This window comes from Micrasema longulum, unplaced genomic scaffold, assembly GCF_059751315.1.
Source record: "Micrasema longulum isolate JH-2025_06_02 unplaced genomic scaffold, ASM5975131v1 h1tg001335l, whole genome shotgun sequence".
Taxonomy (NCBI): domain Eukaryota; kingdom Metazoa; phylum Arthropoda; class Insecta; order Trichoptera; family Brachycentridae; genus Micrasema; species Micrasema longulum.
The window spans coordinates 420,510-446,189 of NW_028278521.1; the positions used below are offsets into that span (position 1 = coordinate 420,510).

Here is a 25,680-nt window from a genome sequence, read left to right on the forward strand (position 1 = left end):
CAAATGTAATATATATACGCAATCCTTAGGGGTGCGGGCTTGGCTGACCCGCAGCCTTTTTTTATCTTCTTAAAATATAAGTCTTGCGAGGCGTAAATTCAAATATTCGGGGCGCTCGTGACCTTAGGTACGACACAGAGTACGAATCCATCTTAGTCTAGATTCCCTGTACGATATTTGAAAAAATACAGTGTTTATTTAGGATTGGGACTGCAGTTAAGAAAATGAACTTATAATAAAGCTAAAATAACAAACAAACAAACAAACAACAAAACAAAACCCGTTCAGTCATTGGAAACATTGACAGAGAATATGTACATTATAAAACACACTCAAACTACGAAAAAAAAAACTATTCTCGTCTTCGTTATTATAAAACATTATTATGCTTCAAACCCGCCCCTTAATCAACAATATTTTGAGTTTGCCCAAATTTTTGTTGACAAGGACTGGATTCACCTCCCTAGGGAGCTGTTAATATTAACATAGTACAACAGAGATGAATAACATTTTAGAGAAGGTAATATAGAAGTCAAGGCATCTACAGAGCTTATGACCTGTCATTGGCTTCACCATTTTGCCCATATTTCAGTTTCAGTGCCGCAGAGCAGCGTTTATTTTATAATTTAAAAATACATTTAAGAATTTGTTACCCACTAAGTCTCAAAACTTTTTGGTGGGACACATTTTTTTTTTATGACAGGTTTATATCACATTTATTTTATTTATATTTTACGAATTTATTTTTAAATAGGCACTATAAAGTATCTAGAAGATATTTCTTCAGTTCTTTTTTTTATTTGAAGATCTTTCATTTTAATGATGGTTTGTGGGAGATCATTGAACAACCTTGGAACAACGCAATTTAACGTTCGCTCTCCGAAGTAATTTGTAATTCGGGGAACAATCAGGGAGCCCTTAGTTTTTAATCTAGTATTGTGAGTGTGGGAAACTCTTTTTTTTTTATATTTGAACACCTATTTTCCTTCAATTCTTTCATCTGTTGATGTTTGTGAAATTAAAGAGCTGAAATCTTTATTTATGCGGGTGAGATTCAACTAATTAAATTATTTCACCTACATATTAAGCAACGCCTAAAAAAAATTTTTCAACATTATTTTGAGTTTGTCTGAATATTTTTAGACACATTTTTTACCCATGTAAATAAATGTTTCAGCTCTTTAACTTCAGAAACATCAACAGGCAAAAGAATTGAAGGAATACAAATGTTCAAATATGGGCAGAATGGTGAATGGTGAATGTGAAAGGTGAATGAAAAGCGGCCTCTTAAACCAGCCAACGACAGGTCATAAATCCTGTAGATGCATAGACTTCCATATTACCTTCTCTAAAATGTTCTTCATCTCTGTTGTAATATATCCCTTTATCATATATAGACGGATTCTTGTCACCGTAGACTTGGCATTCTTGAATTTCAACATGATACACAGTATTATTTGATAAACAAATAGCGGAAATTCGGGAATATAAGTTGCAAAATTAAAAATTTCCCAATATATAGGGCTGTACTTTAATGAATAGAAAAGAAATCATAATATTGTGCCATTTTAAAATACCTTTTTTTTTTTGAAATTGCGTAGTTCAAAATTTCAATAAATAAAAATTAGATTAAAACAATATTTTTGTATTAAGTATTTCTTATTGTTTTATGTAACCAAAATATAATTACTTTTTAACTGGAAAATTATTAGAAACTGTTTTATTGTTGCTATATGAAATTTTTAAGTTTATTTTTTTATTCGAAATTCCTTTGAAAAATATAATTTATATTTTTCGTTTGTTAATTTCATTTTTAAAATGCGCAATTTTGAAAGAACAGCATTTTGAAATGGCAGTATCGTATGATTTACTTCTTCTTTATTACAACAGCCTTAATATTCAGAACTTAATTCACACATTTTTTCTCAGTAATCGGCTTTGTCCGATCATAAATTCTTAATTAATACAAAAAAAAATATGTGTATTTTTAAAAACTACATTTTAATAATTTTCCGTGTCTAGGCGAATAAAGAATACAATTCTATGTGTCAAATAGAACCTGAACCTCAGGTAAATATCCAGCTAAGGAAATCGAACGGAGATGTGTCCGCCTCGTAGTATAGTGGTTAGCGCGTTCAATATTTCTTTAACAAAGCGTAAGACTGATCACCGTATAATAGATTATCGAAATACACCTCATTATCGGTGTAAAAATGCAGTACTCTATGCACTAGTGGTTGCAAAAAGGGTGATGATATATTTTTATTATTGGTCCTCATATTTCAAAATATTTCATAATAAAAAATATTAAAAATTACAAATATCTTACTAAATCATTCAGCAAAGATTTCTTATTTTACTAGTGCTTTTATAAAATATGTATAATTATAGTGCTTTTACCATTTCTACATTGAGATTTTTTTATAATTACAATTAATAATACGGAATGAATCAGAACATTTTTTTGTTAATCACGCTTTTTGATAACTTAATCTATATCCTCTGGTTGCACATTTTTGTTTGCATTTCTCTTTATCAACTCTGAAATATATTTCTCCTTAAGAAATAAGTAATACAATATTGATTGATGATAAAAGATAAGGAGTTTAATTATAGTATCAAGTTCGTTATATTTACTGGAGCACGTTCTTAGAAACAATTTATATATTACTAAATCAGTTTATTGATCCACATGGATTCAATCATAATACTGACTACTTATGAATGTACGAATTAAAATGTAATTCAACAATACATAATTTTTTTCTGCTTTAAGTAAGCATATATTTTATCTTTGTGTGTTGGAATTAAGAAAGATATTTTAAAGTGGGTCGATCAGGAACATCGCAGCATTTGCTCAAGGGATGATGAAAATACTTTAAACTCTTCAGGGGTAGCCGGCCGGTTGATAGTCATCAACACGCCTTCCGTTCCTTTAGAAGAGTGTTCGGGATTTAGAGTCCAACTTTGTTTTATTTTACCAATGTCCTGTACGAACTTGACTATATAAGATACTACCTCTCGTGTGAGTTCTTTATGAAGTATCACCGATCCGATATCGCATAGGTCTCCTCTGCGATATCGGATCGGCTGTTTTCTCTTAAAATTGAAAAAGGTCCATCAGATGATGGACATTTTGAGGCGTTTCATGTGACTGGAGAGCTAAAAGCTGGGTCTTGGGACGTTTTACGATATTATTAATGAAGTTAACGTGGCAAACAGCGGATATCGTCAAGAAGATAGCGGTAAAGCGGTTCTCTAGTTAACACCTGCGGTCAGATCTTTACTAATCCTATGGGGAGACGACGCCGGCGTAGGTAAAAGGTGCGGCTTTTTGTATATTACAAATTAATGTAATTTATTAAACATGTAATTGTAATATAAATTAACGTCTTATCGGATCAATCACTTTTTTTTGTAATAATATTATTTTTTATTGAAATTTCACACACATAATTTTTCCATCCGATAATGTATGCTTTTAAATGCTGTTTTACAATGGCTGACATTGTGCTGCGTAGCGATTTATATTTCGTAATAATCCCTTTGGAATTGTCTTATTCATACCTTCCTTTTCCTTGTATATGCAATGATCCAATGCAAACATTTGTAAATAAAATGTATGACAAGAGCGGGGCGGTGGCAGGTGGAAGGGTAAAGAACCACGTGTCTCTTGGGGAAGACCGCCAAGTGTGGCCCGGATCAGGTGTCATTAAATATAATCATCATCAGTCTCTTATTCATACCCAATGGTGCATAGGACACTCTATCAATCCACCAATCGCTGCATATCTTGATCATTTCGACGCACGCTACGTAAAGAGCTCTGTATGCAAATCTGTAATACTTTTGCGGAAGAGGGCTTAAAAGGTGTTTTCATCATTTAAAAAAATATATTAAATTAACCTTTGAATCTGACATTAAATTTTGCGACTAGAAAGGGATCAACATAAATTATTTAAACAGGTCGACTACCGGTTAAACCTCAACTTCTCTAACTATGCTGAAAGTATGCAGTACCATATAATAAACTCTCTTCAAATTCGAAGAATAATATTAGACGAGTTATTTTTGTGCAACTTAAAAACAACAAAATTTATTCCCCTAATCTACTTATAAAACTTCCATTTCGTGTGCAATCTAGACCGACAAGACAAAATCTTCTGTTTTATACAGACAACACAACGAACTATTTAAAGCAATCTACAATGCTTAAAATATGCGAGCAATGTAACTATAGATTTACCGAGGGTGATATTTTTGATGACAATGAATATAAATTTAAGTCAAAAGTCATTAAAATGTTGAGAGAAGCAGATATTAATAAAATTTTATTATTCCATACATCTTTTTCATTTCTTATATCTTTTAATTTCCTGTCTTTAGAGTAAACATTACTCAGGGAATCTTCATGTGTCTAAGTTTTACTCAACAAAGTTCGGCAGTAGGTCTTCGGAAAATATTGGCCATTCCGAATATAATTAACTTCCCAAAGAGCTAAAACACAAAAAATTGAATAAAAAATCCAGAAGTGTCGCAATTAAAAAATATTTCTCAAATCTTTTTGATAGTGATAATTATTAATGTAATTTATGTAGATGGTGTAAATTATTGTATTTTATGTTTCTTATACAATAATGTTTTCTTTGTAATTCGGATGTATTAATATGTATGATATTATGTATTGTCAAAAAAATTAATTATTTTTATGTACGGTCCCAAATGTGTTTCATTAATTGTTTCTGGGAGTATAATATGTACTTATTGTATTATATGTTTTATTAATAATAATTTATTTTTTTTAAAAAGATTTTTAAAAAAACATTTTTTTTGTGTGTACATGGGTGTCCTACACTAATATACCAAAAAAATGACAATTTTTTGTGTGCATCCTGTTTGTTTACCCAATAAAACAAATAAATAAAATAAATTTTTGGTTCCGACGAAGAAATTTTACATTTTTAAACAAATTTACACATTTTCGTACGTAAATATTGATTTTACTTTATACCGTCTCAACATTTACCGTTGAAGATAGCGTTTGCAATCGCCTTCTTAGGCCCGTCTTACCATGTGAAGTTAATCTTCAAATTTCGCCATGAAAAACTAAATATTCATGTTTTTAAATAAATAAATTATCGTTTTAAATGCATATAGTTTTCATATAAATATATATTTTCGTAAATAAATTTTGATTTTACTAAATAATATAAAAGAGAACTTACTCTGTTCACTTCCCATTGTGATCGGAGCCCTAAATTGACACTCTAAACATTGGTTTTTTTCTCTCGTTTTCATGTTACAAAAGTGATCAATATATTCTGTATTTGGCGCATCAATAAAGCGCCTTATGCAACATAAGTTACGTTTAATAGAATTATAATATGTGGTTTAAGTGTCCACTTAAAGGTTTTAGCTCTTTGATTTCGCAAAGATCAATAGTTGGAAGACTTTAAAGAATTTAGATATTCAAAACATAAGCAGAATGGTGAATATTACACAGTGTGTAAAGTGGCCTTATCCTAAATTGTTATTCATCTCTTTTGTAATATATAATTATTATAAAATATCATAATTTTATTTGAAGATTTTCTTTCACCAATGCTGATTATGTATCAAAATTTAAAGATATAGATTACACAAATATCACTCTGTCAGATTTAAAATTTACACTAAAAATTCATTTTATAACTTAATAGACATTACAATAATAAATATGTACATCTCCCTTCCCCTCCTTATCCTCTCTTCAAGCATTCTTGTCCTAATCCCGCCCAATTTACAATCACTTACTGTTATACTTTTACTGTTTACTTACTTAAAAAAAATAATTTTTTTTTTTCATTATTGAAAAATATTTACGAGTACATGAAAATAACATTTAATAAGTAATATATTTTCTTTACTAACTTTGTATACTTTGTAGAAATCTGTTATTAGTTCTGAGTTTATACACTATATCTGTTTGTTTACTATAAATATGTATGTAGAACTGTTGATTGCCCAAATAAAATAAAATAAAATTAATTGAATTCATGCTTTACATGTCAGGAACGATGTTTTTTTTTATAAATTAATAAAAACTTTACGAATCTGTAAAATTAAATACATAACTCTTATCGAAATTCTCATGTGTCAAATACGAAATCTTAAAATGCTCAGTGAAATAACTATCTGTACTCGAGAGGTAAACTCCAGATCTCCCAATAGGCCCTGAACCCTACTGAGGCTTGTCCAAATGTGCTCCTCGTAATGGAGTTTAGGTCATGGGCCAGGAAGTAGAGTATAATGCTCCGGCAAAAAGTACCTGGTTAGCACTATGCGAAGGAACTAATAAAAGGGTATTCGCAACGTTTTTGTTTTGGACCTAATAAAGCTCAGCCGAAAACAAGTAAGGGTTATCACTAAAGCCCTTACAGGGCACTGCAGATTGAACAAACACCTTGCTAGAATGAACTTTTCCGAATCTTCTAGATGTAGGTTTTGCAGTGCAGATGAAGAAACACGCATACACATTATATGTGAATGTGATGCTTTACGTCATAAGAGAAGCCTCATTTTCGGGGGACCACTGGTTTAACCTAAGGATGTTATAGAGCTTGCCCCTTATCTAATACCCCGATACTTTACGGATCTGGGCTTGGAGGGGAAGATTTAGCAAAACGTAAACTCTCGCCTTCCACACAGTACCCAGGCTTTTTATAGACCTAGGCTTGGAGGGCGAGAACTATTCACAGATACCCGTCGCAATAGATCTTAACAGGTTGCCGTGACGTCAGGAGTTTGCATAGCTCTGACTCTCACCACTAGGAATAAGAATAAGAAGCTCTAGATCTCCAAAAACCAAAAACCAAGTCAATATAAGTGATTTTTTAAACTTTAATCTTCTGGTATTTTTTAATGAGAAACTTTAAAGCAAATTTGTTTTCTAAAACATATTTATGTTTTTTTATTCTTAATACAACAATGTTTTTTCTTAGTTTCAAATTTTGTTTAATGTTTCAAATGGCGGTACATTTGTTTACCCATAAATATGTTTATGATACATCATACACGAGTATGGAAAAACAACTGTAAATCTAAAGGATTTTTTAAATAGAATAAGCAACTTTTTTATACTCGTAATTAGTAAAAATTAAGCGTGTCATTTATTGATCATAAAAATGTTATTTTAAGGATAATATAGATTGATATTTTTTAAATAATAAATTTTTTAAATAATGCCTTTACTAGATTACACTAGATTTTAATTTGAATGAATTTATTTTAAATTGATAAACCATCAGTAAAGTAAATTTTTTCCATAAATAACAAACTCTATTTTATGTTTTTTTGTAGAAAATAAGTAAAAAGGTCTAAATTTGTAAAACAGAGAAAAAAACATTTTTAAGGTGGGAATATGGAAGTCTAGGCATTGACAGTGCGTATGACTTTTCATTGGCTGGTTTACACACTGTGTAACATTTACCATTCTGCCTATGTGTTATCATCCACATTTCCTCAACTCTTCCATCTGTTGACTTTCGTGCAGTAAAAAAGCTGAAACCTTTATCGTGTGGGTGAGATCCTTCCGGCTGAACCAATTTACCAACAAGGCAAAGCCTGAAAACAATTTTCTAATTTTTATACTTCTCTTACCAGTTAGTGAATTCAATAATATTTTGAGTATGTCCAAATGTTTGCGGACTTGCTGAATTTTTCTTCTAGGGAGTTATTTAGGAAGCCAATAGGTATTTATAAGTAATACAGATATTTTTTATTTATTTTCTTAGTGCAACATGTTTTCTTACTGTCCCTTAACTCTGATGCGGTGAGAAAGAAAATCTTTATTATTACAGAAATTAGGAGTTAATGCTATTTGCTTTGAAAAAGGGAATGAAAAATTTTGAGATAGTAATAACTTTATTTCATCATATTTAGAATTACCGTAGTTTACCTCTTGCATACGTAAGTATCTTATATAGGCGCCACGGTACGATGTAACATCTGTCACTAATTTAACATTTTCATTTCAGCCGATGAATATTCTGATGTTTTGATTATTTTCTATGCTTGTAAACCATGCTTGACTTGCAGTGGTGACTTGGCTAATTTACCACTCGATTAGTTTCTGTTAATTAGGTAATGAATACTGATTTTTACGCGTCGAATATTTTTACCACGACAGAACTGACATTACTGTTTCTAAGCCGTGTTAGAAACAAAATATGTTTAAAACACCGAGGCATAATTAAATATCTAATGCTTCATAGAACGATTGTTTGAAATGACGTTTTGAAAAACGAGCATTTTCGCGTCAACATTGCTGTGAAAAACGCGTACTAGATAAAAAAAGACTAACTGTCTATGCCTGTTTAGCGAAATTTCAAAGCTGTTTATCGCATTTGCTGGCGACAAGTTAGGTTCCGGAACTTGGAACACAAGACAAGTGCTTATTGCTGCATCTTGTCAATACATATATATCAATGGTTTAACATATTTTTTAACAGAAGAGTTTATGATGTATGGGGTAGTTTCGAAAAAGAGAATCGTAAAAATAGAACAACGGGCATGGTAACTTTCTGTTTACAACTGTTATCATGTCAAGGCAATATAAGGATCGCTAAGTTATTTACTACGAATGCTTTCCAAGAGTCTTAATTACGCTTACCTGCATTGAAATCTGTGCTCAGCTCAAGAGTCATCAATGTTTTCATTTGTATGCAGCAAAAAAAAAGTACAACACAATTTTTATAGAATCAGATTGAGATACGAGTAGGTATGTAGTTGTACAGTTTATGATATGGACGAACTTGCGAAACAAATGCTCTCGAGTTGTTGACGTTCTGTACGTCTACAATTGAAAATTTGTCAGCTGTTTTTGCCAGAACTACGGGATGCGAACCTAACACGAAGGATCAACAGCAATTGGTAGCCGATAGGCAGATCTGAAAGCTGCTTATGTATGCAATATAATCAACTACTGAGCAGTCATATAATAAATAATTCAATTCCATTGAGCATCTTATTTAAAATAACAGATTTTCAAAGAAAAATCAAAAAGCATTAACAGTGTTTTAAGTATGTACAAATGTTTGTAGACAGGCTGGATTTTTTCCCCAGCAAGTTATTTTAATCTAAATTTGAATCTGGGATAGAACACATTTTTGAGATAGGAACATGAAAGTCTAAGTATTAACAGGGCTTATGATCTGTCATTGGCTAGTTACATGGCCATTTTACACACTGTGTAATTTTCACTATTCTGCCTATATTTAAACATCTACATTTCCACAACTCTTGCATCTGTTGACTTTTGTGAAGTAAAAGAGTTGAAGCTTTTATTATGTGGCTGATATTCATCCGGCTAAACCACTAAACCTACTAGGTAACGCCTGAGAACAATTGAAATTTAGCCTGTCTGCAAACATTTGGACATACATTTGGTATACGAAGAAAAAAAATCGTTTTCAGGCGTCGCTTTGTAGGTAAAATGGTTCAACCGGATGAATCTCACTCACATGATAAAGGTTTCAGCTTTTTTTACTTCACAACAGTCAACGGATGGAAGAGTTGAGGATATTCTCACATTTGTTGATGATCAAACTTATGATGATTGGTGAATGTTACACAGTGTATAAAGTAGGCACCTAAACCAGCCAATGACAGGTCATACGCACTGTAAACGCCTAGACTTCCATATTCCGTTCGCAAAAATGTTTCCCCTTTCTGTTGCAAATTTAGGTAAAAACATTATTTTAAAGCCTACATTAACATTAAGAACATATTTGTGCGTGTGAAATAGAACCAGAAGCTTGGACGAGTGCTTTCGACTCGATGGCTGCTCGCAAGCGAAATTCGGAATAAGGAGCGGAGATAAGTCCGCCTCTTTGTGTAGTTATTGACGTATTCGCCTACCATTCTTGGGCTCGTAGGTTCGAAGATTTTTTAAACTGCAATATTTCATTATTCCGAGACTGGAACCTGAAGCGTAATACTAGTCACCTCATCTTCATGTAACATCGTATTTTTTAAAAAAGAATAACCCACTTAACCTGTATTTTGAGGCTTGTCAGCTGGTGGGATAGAGAGAATTTAGAAGGAAGTAATGAAAAATACACCACAACACCCAGACCAATTGAGAAAATAATCATTCTTGGATTTTTTTCTTGCAACTGGTGGGAATCAAACCCGCGACGCCAGTTTCACAGTTGGCCGTCTTACCAACTGCGCCACGGCGCCTGTCTAACGTATAATAATATTTTTCTCTTGTACACAATTTAGTTATGTAAAAAATAGGGTAATATCACAAAACACGAATACTGATTCAAATATGTGCAATGAATTTGGAAAAATCAATTGTATTTTCAAAATCAATATGGATATTGTTAAGAAATGTTTTCATGCATAACTTTTAAATAAAATCGTAAAAAAATATGCCTCCCAAAAACGCGACATGTTTGACCTATTTGCTTATTTTTTACAAAAAAATATAAAATAGTTTGTTATTTCCTGTAAAATAATACTTTACTGTTGGTTTATCAAAAAATTATGCCTTCAAGATTCGTGACGATGTTCTATTTCAATTTAAGCAGACTCAAATAAACTTATAAATTTAACCGAATTAAGAGATGTTAGGGGCGTGGCCAGTGCAATGAACCGTTTACGCTGGAATTTAAAATTATAAGTTCAAAAATATTTTTTATGCTTCTAATAAGTATTAAAAATATTTTATTTTTTACTCGATAATATTTAATTTATTAATTTAAAATTATGAAACAAAAAAGTTATGTTTCCCTTTATCTGACAATCCGACCCTGTCACGTCAAACGTGTAGCTTCTGCGCAGAAATATTGCAAAAGTATACCTAAAGGTTCTGCCCGTGACCTAGCGGAGGCGCGCCAAAAGCAGTCGTCGACAATAGCTAATACATCTACCAGTACTGGTTACACGGGGTAGTGGGTACGGCGACTCACCATTTTGAAAAGAAAAAATAATTAAAAACGCGGGAATTCACAACAGTCAAAAGCGAACGCGCGGGAAAACGTCAAAGAATCAACAACTCTTGTGCCTTTTTTTACAAAGTATTCTAAATTCAAAATATGCACGCTGATAACAAAAAAGTTTGACTTTTCACGTTTTCCGACGCGTTGAAAATGAAACAAGTCCCCAGTGTAAAAAAGTGTAGTGACTATGAATGATGTTGTTTTCTCCCCCGTTGAGGCGAACGTTCTTTTTGCCTTTTCGGAGCCAAGACAATGAAAAATTAAATTTTCTTAATAAGTGTGCCTTACGAACAGTGAGATCAAAGTGCCTTGTATACGTACTGTCGTGCCTAGCTACTCCATCATCATGAGGGTCTTCATTTTAATTGGACTACTTGCACTGGGTTTTGCGAGGTTGGTTACATTTGCAATAAAAATATTTTAACTCTTTCTGAATACAATTTACAATTCTATTTTCTATTAGGTTAATTGCTGTAACTTAGATATTCTATTAGCACTATAATTAGTTAGTTTTAAATTGTCTGTTGAATCGGGTAATAATATTATTTTTATACCGAAATATTTTAGTGTCAGTGAATTGACTAGTTTTCTCCGTGTCCTAGTTTTGTGTGTGAAATAAAACCAGAATCCTGTACGAGGTTAAAATCCTGTAAAAGAAAATCGAGTAGAGATACGTCGTTCTCGTAGTGTAATGATTGCCACATTTGCTTACCATACTTCAGGCCCCGGGTTCAATTGAATTGGAATGGTGGACATGAAATATTGATTTAAAATATGGTTTTGTTTTATTTATTTGTTTATGGATTGGCAACTGAAGCGTAAGACTAATCACCTTACCCTTATGTGACAAATAATTCATATACGCTGTATTTGGTTGGTGTGCAGATAGAACCGTGATAATGATGATAATTGCCAAATTATAATCAATATTTGAATCAAAAAATATATTTTTAAAGTTATTTTATCATTTATATCAAGAGTTAATTTTTTTGGCTACTATCCGTCTCGTGGTGTAGTGGTCAATGCGTTTGCTGACCATTTGAAAGGTCTTGGGTTTGATTTTTAATATGGTTGAAATAAAATATTTATTTAAAAAGCTGTTTTTACTCTACATTATTTAATAGTCCCTTAATTGGTACCGTGAAAGAAAAAAAACAAGATACGTTATGATTAGTGTACCGATGCAGTGCCATACGCACCATTAGTTGCGGAATACTAATAATAAATTATAGATCAATAGTTTCATTTATTAAATTAATTAGCAATTCATCCATTTGATAAGGCTGTAATAATAAAACATGTTGTGTTCTGAAACCAGTAGGCATTTCTCATGAGTTTGCATCTGAAAATTTAAACAAAGTTCAAACAAACAAATAATTAATGAAGTACATTTTTCTTTTTCGTAAAATAAAAGATCTTTGAAATTATAAGTCAATTGAAATTTTTAAATCTTAACAATGACCGAATTGTTTGATCATTAGTAATAGTTAGTTTTGAAAAAGTATTCCCTTTTTTCATATAACAAATATTCTGGTTTAAAAATATATGTATATATTTTTTTTTAATAAAAATAAATCTTGGCATTCTTATGATTTACCCAAATATTTCAATTTCGGTGGTCATTTTCAACGAGTTATAAATAACTCACTTTTGTAAAATGGAAATCAAGTTGTGGTAGGCTGGGGTCCGTACCTCGGATTTCCTATCCATAAGTCCACGATACGAGCCACGGACCACAACCCGATTTTACTTTTGTTACCATTACTTTCGTTTTTTAATTATTATAAATGATTAACCCGACCTCAGGCTAGGTTGTTAGTATTAGTTAAAAATCCAAAGTAATAGTCACAATTTTTAAAACAGAATATGTTTTGTGTGACAAAGGAAAACCTCTTCAAAATTTTAACTATTTTTTTAATCTTTACTACTGATCAAACAAACGAGCCCAACTATTCAAAAAGCCAAACTGCAACCAATTAGTAACTGCACGGAAAAAATAAACGTATCCTTTAGATGCTCGTATGATAACATGATATTATTCTTCAATACATTTTCTTTTCCGTTAAATGTGTACCTAGTACAGGTTTTAAGAAATAAGAAAAAACTTACTCCCAGTTTTTATAATACCGCAAAACAAATTGAACAGAAGTTTGATTTCTGACGAACAAGTTTTAATTCAGAGTATTTTTATCAATCCCTAGATTTTTAAGATTTATAACATGTGATAGCTAGCTATTTATATCATATTAGTTCGTACACCAGTGACCCTTGAATTCCAAAATAGAATAGTTTCATGTCACTTTCACAAACATGTGAACATACTATGAGAAGCCATTTTTATATGTTGTGTTTGGATTTTTATATATAGTTTCCCGCCATCAAGTTTATAGTTTTATTTCATAACTTTTACAATTTTGTTTCACAACAACAATTAAAAACTTTTAAAAACGATATAATATTATTTATAACAAAAAATTCATTGATAAATATATAATTGTTAGCATACTTTAGTTTTCATGAGGTAAATAACATTGTATACGCATTTTTGCTCATTTATTACTACATTTTATAATTTTATGTAGATTAAATTTTAATTTATATTAAAATTATTTATTGGTTGTGGACAAGTGAATTTTACTCAAGTTATCTGAGTTGGTGCTTAAAATGCTGAAATATGTCCACTTGAGTAGAGTGATCTTTTCAATCAGTCAATAAGTCATAAGCCCTGTAAATACCAGAGTTCCGTTCATGCTTCATAAAGTATCCTCCATTTATGTTGTTCTATCTTGTTAATCTACGAATGTAAAATTTCCAGTAATATAATTATTTGAATTTCAAGCACACTTTTAATGTAAAATACGTATTTTTAAATGAAAACCGTCAATTTCTTTAAAGTATTTTTGAAAAACATTATATATTACTTTGCGTATTTTACTTCACGATAAAATGGATATAAAATCTTTAAAACTCTCATATCGTCATTATTATGTCTTATTTCCCTAAAACAAGTTTTAAATGAATTTCGACAATTTACATTTTTTTTTAATCTCCTTTTTTTGGTGGTAAATGTGCTCGATTAACAATTCATTTTAATAAGATGAGACATTCATAATGTCTTAATTTACCAAAGAAGTTTAATGGAGTAGAACTGTGACTGTAAAATAGAGAAATTATTAAAGAAAGTTTAACCAATTTAAAAATAGTTTTTTTTTTGTTGTTTGGAATATTTTAGTTTGTTCGGTTGGAGCGTTACATTGGTCTGTTATTATCCGAGTATTGGATCTAGGGAACGATTTGATTGCCAATTTGAATGGTATTGTAGCGGTGTACTTGCGACGATGCACAGGAGGAAAAATGCTCCCGCCAAGTCGGCAAGGTCACGCGCGGTGAGACAGGGGAGTGGCGGTGGGGAGGGTATCAAGGCTGACCAACCGAAATACATCAGCGCCCAGCTAACATCCGGCTATTACAGATATTCGGCTATTGAGAAGTTTGAACCGCCGAACGCCCCCCGAAAAACGATATCGTGATTAGATAGATACTACAAATGTGTGCAAACTACTTTCTTATCCCGACTGCGGTACGGTACAAGTTGATGAAACATAACACATTTAAACATATGAAAAAAAAAATTAGATTTCCAAATCTTTCAATATTGGCAATATTTTTTTTAGTCGTAAGTACCTTAGTTTTTATAACATGGAAAGTAAGCAGACCAGGCTTACGCTTCAGGTGCCAAGACAAATGGCAATGAAATGTTGCAGTGACAGTAAAAAAATTTTTTAGTTTATCTGAGAGAGCTCATCCAACCTCTTTCACAACACGGACTATCTCTTCGTTCTAGTAACGAGAGAACCCTTTTAATACCCTGTCATCGCTCTATTTTTTTTGCCTCCTCTTTCACAGTAGTAGCCGCTCGATTGTGGAATAATCTACCCACTAATGTTAGAGACGCCCCTTCTTTATTTACATTTAAGTCAAGATTGAAATGTCACTATCTAAATATTTAAATTGTTCCTTTATCCTTCTTCTTTCCTTCCCATCCCCTCTCCTCTCTTCATAGTATGGTGTTATTTTAATATATATATTTATTTTTGTTAATCTTTGCTTTTAATTTTTGTATAAAATTGGAAGATTCAATATGTCCATGTATTTATAATTTTCTCAAACTGAACGGTTTGGGTAGGTAGGAAGAAATTGCCTTAAGGCAATATGCCCGCCCTTATATGTATATTTATTGTATATGTATATAAACTGTCAAATAAATAAATAAATAAAAGCTCTAGAAAACCGATTTAAAGACCGTGGGTTTTCCTCGTACTTAAAAACCTATTCAATTTGTCTTTCAATAAATGAGTTTTTGCTTAAAAAAATTCAAAATCATAAAACTACATTACGAACAAATAATTTATGTCAACTTTGTCCGGAAATGAATTCGGTAACTAAAGCATGGTAATTATAATAATAAAAATACTTTATAGTTTTATTTAACTATTATTTATAAATTTTTTACCAGTGACCGGGTTTCGGCGTGTCTGACATCGTCAGACTGGTGGGAGACTAAACAAATTGTTATATACAAGCGCAAGCAGGGGTTGTAAATCATGAGTTTATATAATTAAGTAAATAAAAGAAAAAGACACCAGTCTGACGATGTCGGTCATGACGAAACCCGGTCACTGGTAAAAAAAATTATTAAAAAAAATGGAAATAAAAGTGGAATAAAACTATCAAGTATTTTTATTACTATAATTAAAATGCAGTTCCACCAAGAAACTCAATATATAAAGCATAGTAATTGAACGCACAGGTTACTATACTACAAAAGGATGTTGTATCCATTCGTTATCCTTTTTCAGGATATTTGCAATCGGTTAAATATAGTAAAACCTAGAAACCCTTTATTGTAGCGCTAAATCAACCTTTCATCGTTTAATGGCTAAATCAACCTCCAGTAACTAGGGATTATTTCGTAGCACTCTACTAAAATTGAGACTTTAAATTAAACTAGCGAACCCGACAGACGTTGTCCTGCTCGAACGCTGGCGTCTCTACTATTAACTGGTTTAGCAACCGTTTTTTCAATGTTCGGATTATTGATAAACTATATACTAAGTGACATTTGACATTAAGTTTGACATTTCTATCTTTTTGTTTCGTTATTGTCTGATTTGCTGTTGCCCAAAGCAAAATCAAAAAAAGATTGCAATATCTCGTCATCCTGCGCCGTTCAACTCTTGTTTTTACGGAGTGTGTTACAGATCGTAGCACCGCCTACCGGGTCCGGGTTAAAACCATTCAGAGACCCTTTCAAACACACACAAAAAATCCATCAATATCGGTTCAGTCGTTTAGGAATTCATTTACTAAATAAAAAAAACGGACAATGTTTTCGTATTTTTATCGCGTTGATGCCCATGTTACAACTGTCCGATGTAAATATGTACCTGTACATAATACAGAAGAACTCCGTTTATTTGAACTCCAGTCATCCGGATTGGCGAATATCCGGATCGTCATCAAGAAATAAATCAGAACAAAAATACGTCGCTGCTCGTAAACGAGTTTTTCCGTCAAAGCAGTTAACCGTTTTTACGTAAATTTTTCATTTTATTCCAATTCGCTGTTTTATTTAAAAAGTAATAAAAAACTGATCTGACACAATTTTTATGTTTTTTTTTTTAAAACATTGCTTTAATATAATGGTTAATCAGGATGTTATCCAGATTTTCGCATATCCGGATAACATATGGCACTCATTAATCCGGAAAATTTGAGTTTTTCAGTCTATAGAGATATGTTTTATATGTTTTGTTTTCCACTGTTGATTTTTAGATATGAAATTCTTACAGCGATAAAATCAAGATAACTTACATTTTTTTAATGCAATTAATATCCTTGACTCTTATAAATTTACTCACCTACATTTAAATAATACCTTTTGTCTACATATTTTATAATGTTATAATTTTTTAAAATATTTCATTATTTTTTACTTACTTACTTTAATGTAATATTTTATTTTTATTTATTTATATGTATAAAGCACAATGCTATTCAAATATTTTATAAGAAACATATTTATTAGACCTACATTTCAACTTTTGTAATGAAACACTAGAATTGTAATTTTTTGCCTGTCATGTAAAAGCCCCCTGGGAGTATATATAAATATATTTCAATAATTGAAAATTAACTTCAGCCCTATAGAAAATTGGATACAAAAAATGTTTTCTTGTGCACGGTAAAAATTAAAGTTTTTAATTGTATCGCAAAGATTCTTGAAAATGTACGAAAAAAATAATAATGAAAATGCACTACTTTGATCGACGTCACTGGTTCATATGAACCAACCAATGATATGAGAGCTCTGAAAGATATCCGGTTGGCTTACCGTAAACGAACCAATCGGAAAAAACTAACAGAGAACAATCTCTGACGTCACACGTGGAGTTATTTCAGAAATACAAAACTTTAAAAATGGCTGATAATACAATATACAAAAAAAAAATATTTTGGCTTAATAGCAAATAAAAAAATTAAAAAAAGACGCTGAACTTCCTCATTAGTTGATTTAATATTTAGGTCCAAAATAATTACAACTAGATGCTTGATGTCTGAATGTAAAAATGTGATACTGTTGCGAATAACATCGCGGAACATTTTTTTTCATATAATATACTATACACTAGCGGACCCGTCAGACGTTGTCCTGCCCGAACGTCGGCTTCCCTGCAATTAGCTTGGAAAAAGACTTCATTGATAAGTAGGTCCCTTACTACTTGTTTGTGATAAAATTTCAAAACTTAAAATTGATAATATTAAAATATTTCATTTAAGTATGTACCTAGGTACTTGTTTATGGTTGAATTCCAAAACATAAAATAAATATTTTTTCATATATAGCATTCTTCTTGCAAACGTCAAACTCCGGTCGTCTCACCAACAAAGGGGTGTACTTATGTAGGAATACGATTTTTAAAAACGTATTGAATTTAATATTATTTTAGCGTTAATAAAAATCCAATAAAAAGAAACAAATTATAAGGAATTTAAGGAAAGAATCTGATTGAGATCCACAAAAAACAAATGCTGTTTGTAAAAATTCAAAAACAAACTTTTATTACACACAAAAAAACAACATTTTTCCATTTTTTTGCAAATGCATTCTCCTCAAATGCATTAGCAAACCATTTATGCTCCTAACTACTTTTTTATTTATTCGATTGAAGATTTTAATATCTACGAACACGCACAGCGCAAAGATTTGTGTTTTTCTGAAAACCGCACGTAAATCGGTTAAGCCGTTGAGTAAGAGTACGGTGACATCACACGTACAGAGGAATTATACATATATATAAAGATAACATGTATATAGTGAGTCTGTTCTCTAAAAATAGCCGTATTAACTGAAAATTCAGTTTAATTAAGGTTAATTTACAATAGTTAGAATTAGGGGAAAAAACTAAAAGTTAATTAATTATATTTAATGGTGGTTTAGTCTATGTGTCTCTGTTTAATTATTGCTGATTTAATTTTAATATGTTATTGAAAGATGCTTGATGACGACCTCTTATTTGAGCTTCTTTTAGTATAAGATCAAGCAGACTGCTTTCAATTTTTTGTACACACACTCTTATACATCAAAATTTAAATTTTCTATGAAAATTCTGACACCGGTATTTACGTTAATATCAGATTCCTATTGTTTATGCTACAATAACTTTCAAAAATATGTCACATCTCGTTTCCTGTTGATTCGTATTTCATTCCAACTAAATCTGAACCCAGCGTGTAAGATAATATATTATGTGTATAATTTGTAAATAGTGTAATATTAGAGGTTTAAATAAGCTTTAAAATTAAACAATGCGTACTAAACACAAATGCTTGGATTTGATTTCCATAAGTATGATTTATTTATTTATTTATGTTTATTGTTATGCACACAGTGCAATATTGTTATAATACAGCGATATTATTACAGATATATATATAAACCTAACACAGCACCAATAACGTACACAACACAATGTATAATACGATTTTTGAACAGGACAACGAAATGTGACGAGAGTATGTTTAACACGTGACTCTATTTGTGTTAGTATCTCCATTGTTGTAAAATATGTAGTTTGGAGTGTGGCTCGCGGAGTGATGTGTGTAAAATGTGATGTTTGTTTTATATGTATAGGAGATTTAGTATTTTTTGTCTTTGTTTTTTTTTTTTTTTTATGAAAAAGAGGCAAATATTATTAACAGAGGCTAAATACGAAATAGAGGCTGATAATAATGTGGCTACAACAATCTATATTATGTCTACAACCGGGCAAACGAATGTGGACTAGATCCCGGACGAGTGTTTTCGACTTGATGGTAACTCTCAGGAAAACCCTGAAAAAGGCAATCGGGGGAAGATAATTTTACCTTGTGGTATAGAATAGATTCCTGGTAAGATCGAGATAATTTATTGATTTAGAAGATAATTTTTCAACATTATAATATTAATATTATAATAGGAATATTTCATAGTTATTGGGCTGGCGCTTGAACCATAAAACTGATTACCCCACCTTCCCATGACAGATGATCAAGTTACGCTGCATTCGGTGTAATGCAACACCTATCAATTCGATTTCAATATATTCACATGGTATGCTTATTACTCGTAGTTCCTCCTTCTCTGACTAGTGTCTATGCGAATACTGACTATGCGACTCGATTGTGGAATCACCTCCCATCCTCTACCAAACTTGTTTCTACAGTAGCTACGTTTAATTCACGCCTAAAGAAACATCCTCTTTTTTTTCCTTAATCTCTTTTATTTTTCTCTCACTTTATTTGCTGTTTAAATCATGCCTTAAAAAACATTTTCTTTATTTTTCGTATATTCTTTTTACCTTATTTACTTTTTTCCATTAAAAACTACTATCGATATTTGTATATTCGATACCGTTTCAGACTTTTAATATTAATCATTGCTTTGTTTTCCGCATTTTATAAAGAATTTCTTTTTTTTTAATGGTTTATTTTATATATACAATATTATGTCTGTACTCTTTTATTTGATTCCTAATTAAAACTAATGTCTGAGCACCCGATGACAAACTACTATTGAAAAGTTTATCGGAAAAAATAATGTTTTAATACTTTGTTTTCTTTTTTTAAAGTATTAATATTGTATTTTATTGAATAAAGACTCTATAAATTTATTTATTTTTAAATATAAATTATAAAATATGGAACTTTTGTTTTTGATGAATAATGGATCTTGAACTGAAAATGAATTTAAAAAGTTCATGTGACATATCGCACCTTCGGTGCAACAAAGGCACAATTCAGAGCAGGCATTTTTTGGTACGTCTTTTATTGTCATTTTTTAATAATTCAGCATAAGCTTTTAACATAAAACTATAGTAAAAACAATTAATTAATTCAAGATTTTAAACCTACTGCAAATAGAAATCTAGTAATAAGGAAATAAATGCGAAAAAAAAATTAAAAGTCCTCTTCTGTAAAATTTAAAAATAAGTTGTTGTGCCTTTGTTGCACAGAAGGTGCAACATGTTACTATCATGAACTCGGCGTCAAGTTACGCCTAAGTATAGTAGTATAATTCGTATGGAAATACCATCCTTATTCTACCACTATACTGCCGTCATAATAAAGAAAGATGTTTCCACATAAAATAAAAAACGGAGAAAATAAGTATTTTGTAACTTGGAAATTGAAAAATTCGCTGTGTGAAAAATACTACAAAAATTAACTAAAGGGTTTTTCCAATTAGCGCGGGTAGATTTTGATGGGGCGTAGCGGCCATTTAGTTTTTTTCACTAAATGCTTTGTGCCAAAACCTAAGTTATCTTATGCACTTTTCTTTAAATATTCTCTTTTTTCCACCAACGCAAAATTCTGTGACTGTAAAACATTGTTTTATTGCGTCATTTTAAATTCTTTAAAGTAAAATTAAATTCAGTGTTAGACACTTCAGACAGGTGTTACTCGATTGTGAGTTACGACGCTCTAATTTGCTACAAAAACTATTTACAGCCCTTATCTCGCGTACGACATCAATTATATGTTTTATATCCTCATTAATTATTAATCTAAAAATATTTATATTATTTATTGTTGGTTAGTCCTTGAATATTTTTACAGCTTTTAATTGTCGTTTTATAGTGATGTTTTCATAATATTTTTCATTATTTTGACAATTAAATTTTACAAAATGTTTCATTTGACGGTTGACATTTGACGGTTTTTGGAACATTAAAACTGTGAAATACGGTCCGTATTTACTATGAATATTTTATTTTGTCATTCAAAAAAACAACCTCAATACTTTGCAAACTGTCCAACGGCGCGTATTCACAATTTCGGTAACGAATACAAATAATTCAAAATTCAGTTTTTCTTTTAATTTTCCTTTGACGGTTTTTGGAACATTAAAACTGTGAAATACGGTCCCTATTTACTATGAATATTTTATTTTGTCATTCAAAAAAACAACCTTAATACTTTGCAAACTGTCCAACGGCGCGTATTCACAATTTCGGTAACGAATACAAAAACTTCAAAATTCGGTTTTTCTTTTAATTTTCCTTTAAAATTTTAAACCTATCTTAAAAGATTGTCTCAGTTGTAATATGTTAGTTTTAATAACTTCCTGGGGGTGAAATCCATTATTTGTCTTCAAACATTTGGACAAATTCAAAATAATATATAATTAAATTATTGAACGTACTTTTGCAGAAAGCAGCCAGTCTACAATTAAAAAAAAAAGAAATATTGCTGTTATCGAGCGCAGTAAGATCAATTATATGTTCTGCTAAAAACATCCAGGCCACTTTTATACAAAAACTGTGATAATCACCTTCTGAAAATAGTGTTGATCACAAAAACGGCATTTCTTAATTCCCAGAAACACCCGCAGCACTAGAAAAATTTTATGGTATTAATGCTGATGGGAATGTTAATGCCTCCTTAATTTTATGCATTCGTTACTTGAAAAAAAAATTATCCGTAATGAAAAAACATGTTACAATACAGAATATCATCTCTTATATTCAACGTTTGAATGAGGTATTGTTCAATATTATATCTGTATGTTTTCTGTTAAATGCATATTTTTGGTTGTGTGGTCAGTCATACTTAAAAAAACCACCGAAATTTTTTGACACATAATTGAGTTATTTTCAAAGTTTATCAAATGAATTTAGTGATTCTGTACAATCAAGTTTCCTATATAAATATAAAATAGTATAAAATAAATAAAACAGCTTTGTTTTTAACCGCTATTATTTTTTTCCACCGACCGGTTTCAAAGCAAACAAGACTCATTAGTTACGTAAACTTTGACGAAGAAAAAAAAATAATGGTTAAAAACAAAGTTTTTTTTTATTGATTCATATATTTCATAAACGGTTCATCTTTTTAAAAATCTAGGAATATTTCTCTAAAGGAGACTAACTCTTGAGCTTGGAGAGTGACTGACGCAGAGAGTAAGAATACTTCCAATACATAATGACTTAACCATTCATTAGAGTTTTACTAGAGCTGGCTGTTTTCCGCAAAATACACATCTTAGATTGTGTGATCAACCATACTTTTAAAATCATTATAACTGGTTTAATGCATAATTAAATTATTTGTTATATAATTATAAAAATAGATGTATGCATTATTTGTCATTTATTTGTCAAGGTAATAGACATTCCAACTGTTGCGTAGATTTTATTGATCATTCTTTTCATGAAAGTGCTATTATCTCAGTTTCACTTTTCTATGCCAGGCTGCTTTCTGCATAACTACGTTCAATTCAGTCAGATAAATCTCAGCCACATCAATCAAAGTTTCAGCTATTGAACTTCACAAATACTTACAGATGGGGGAATTGAAGAAATATGGATATTCAAACGTAGGTAGAATGCTGAATGTTACACAATGTGTATAGTTCCATTTTTTATTTCAATAAATTGTTCTCCTTCTCTTTTGTAGTATGTTTATCTTATTTGATGTTTTTTTTTTCAAAATTAAGGAATTATAGAATAATCAATATTTATTTTTACAAATGCTGATTTTTATACCGCAAACAAAATAAACTCTCATTTGCTGAAAAAGTAAAAATTTACTTAAAATAAAACGTATGGTTTGTTGGTTAATTTTCAGTGAATAATGATTTTTTAATTGCATACTTCTGTCACTTTTCATCAGTTAATTGAATTTAATTATAATCTAAAAAAAAATAAGCTTAACAAAATTAGCATATTAAAATGAAATCAGCGCACATTCCGTGGTTGTCAAAAAAGGGAAATTTTACACACTACAAATACCAATAAAAACATGTGAAATGGATTTGGAACGTTGAATTTTATTTTGAAAATCAATATGGATATAGTGGAGAAATGTTTTCATACATAATATTTCAAATAAAATTGTTATAAAATATCAGGAAAACGTGACATGTTTGGCCTTAACAATTGTGACGTCATGACGATGTTCTAATTAAATTTAAACGTCACAAACAAAGTTCAAAATTTAACTCAATCGTGACGTATAAAAGGCGTGGCCAATGCAATGAACCGTTTTCGCGGGATGTTTAAATTAAAAATTTAAAAATATTTTTATGCTTCTTATAAGCGTTATTTCCCTATTCCGGTGTTGGTGTTTGTTTTTGTATAAAATAACATTTTAAAATGCTCCTTGATGTTTGAAATGCATTGAATTTTTTTTTAATGTATTTAAAAATAACCTATGTGATATCATTTAAAAGGTAATTATAATTAAGGGATCGCCGCTAGATAAAGCTAGTGTCTACTACCAACAACCATTTAGTTTTGATTTATTATCGAATTATGCAAATTATTTAAGCGTACTCACTCAAGCCATACTAAGTAGTAATCAGCGAAAATTGTTTTCAGGCGTTGCCTAGTAGGTGATTTGGTTCAGCCAGATGAATCTCACCCACGTGATAAAGGTTTCAGCTCTTTTACTTCACAAAAGTCAACAGATGGAAGAGTTGAGGAACTGTGGATGTTCAAACATGGGCAGAATGGTGAATGTTACACAGTGTGTAAAGTGGCTACTTAAACCAGCCAATGACAGGTCATAAGCTCTGTAAATGCCTAGACTTCCATATTCCCTTCTCAAAAATGTTTTCCCTCTCTGTTGAAATAAATTTAAATAAAAAGTCAAAATACTTTGTTTAAAAAAAATACAGAAAAAACTCGATTAAAATGTGAAGATTGCACCTAGAGCCAATTAAAAAGTCCTATTAAAAGTGCCCATCCGAACTCCTGCAGAAGTAGCATTAACAAGGTTAAAGATAATGAGCATTAGAAAAACCTATATAAAAGCCACTCTTATTCAGATCCTGAAAGGTAAGCATTATATCTGCCAATGAAAATTCAGGCGAATGTGTGGCAAAACGATGTTTGATAGGTGCATAAATATCGAGAAAGGTGAACTGTGTAAGGCTGAGATATGCATTATCGACAGAATCAAGAAAGGGGTGCTGCGTTGGTTTGGACATGTAGAGCTAATGGTTGGACATGTAGAGCTAATGGACAACGAAAAAACGACTAAAACGATCTACGATGCGAATATTGATGGATGCAGAAAACGAGGAAGACCGAGAAAGACATGGCACGAGCAAGTTCATCAAATATTTGAAGATAGACATGTCAAAAGTAGGAATAATCGGCGTGCGTGCATGAGAAGATGTATGAATGTAGAGGAAGCGAGGTCTGTATGCCAAGATAGAGTGATATAGCGTTCTATCCTCTCTGCCTACCCCTACGGAGAAACGGCGTGATGGTTTGTTTGTTTTTTTGTTTAGTAATGTTTATTTTCTACGAGAAAAAAGTTTTTTTTTTTTTTTAATTTCTGCCTAACTAAGAAAAGCCTGTTTTAGGGCAGACTTGTTTTTATTGAGGAATAAACTAATTTGCAAACACGACCAACAATAGTACAAACCGACGACTTGAATAGAGAATTATAATACGCTTCCTTTATTTTTATTACAGAAGTAATAGACTAGAAAGTAATGAAACCGGTCAGAAGTTACTACGAATTTGTGGATTCAAGTATCATACATATTTTATTACTGTAATAAATCACAATAACCTTCCACCAATAATTTTCACGAGCAAACTTCCATGTGAATATGTATAAGCGATTTATTATGGTAAGGATTTTACTACCGTTACAAGCAAAAAGGCAGTTTTTCGACAAAAATCACAAAATGTATCTAGAGATTCATAAGCAAAAACACACTGTACATATGACACACACTGGTTTTATACTTGGAAACTGACATACTGTGTTTTTACTTATAATTACTTACAGTTTTTAATATAAATAAATACTTAAATGTGTCATATCTCAAAATACGATTTTTGCATATGGCTACCTTTATGCTTATGACGGCAATATAGTTCATTCATCGCACACAAAATTTACTTCTTTATTTATGAACAGATTATTAAAGACATTAACTTTTATTACAATATTTGAGTTTGTCCAAATGTTCGGAGACAAAAGACTGGATTTCACCCCCTCGGGAGTCATTAAGATTAACAAATTACAACAGGGATGGAAAATACCTTAAATAAGGGAATATGGAAGTCTAGGCATTTACTGGGCTTATGACCTGTTATTGGCTGGTTTAAATGGCCACTTTACACACTGTGTAACA

The 25,680-nt window shown here is 31.1% G+C and overlaps 1 long non-coding RNA gene across 1 annotated transcript in view; it reads left to right on the forward strand.

Annotated features, from left to right (window-relative positions):
- Positions 1-10,911: 10,911 nt before the first annotated feature.
- The window catches only part of LOC148275843 (uncharacterized), a 104,756-nt gene continuing 89,987 nt past the window's right edge, over positions 10,912-25,680 (forward strand). Inside the window, exon 1 of the long non-coding RNA XR_015823928.1 lies at positions 10,912-11,378. This is a non-coding gene — a long non-coding RNA (uncharacterized LOC148275843). The remainder of the gene's footprint in view (positions 11,379-25,680) is intronic.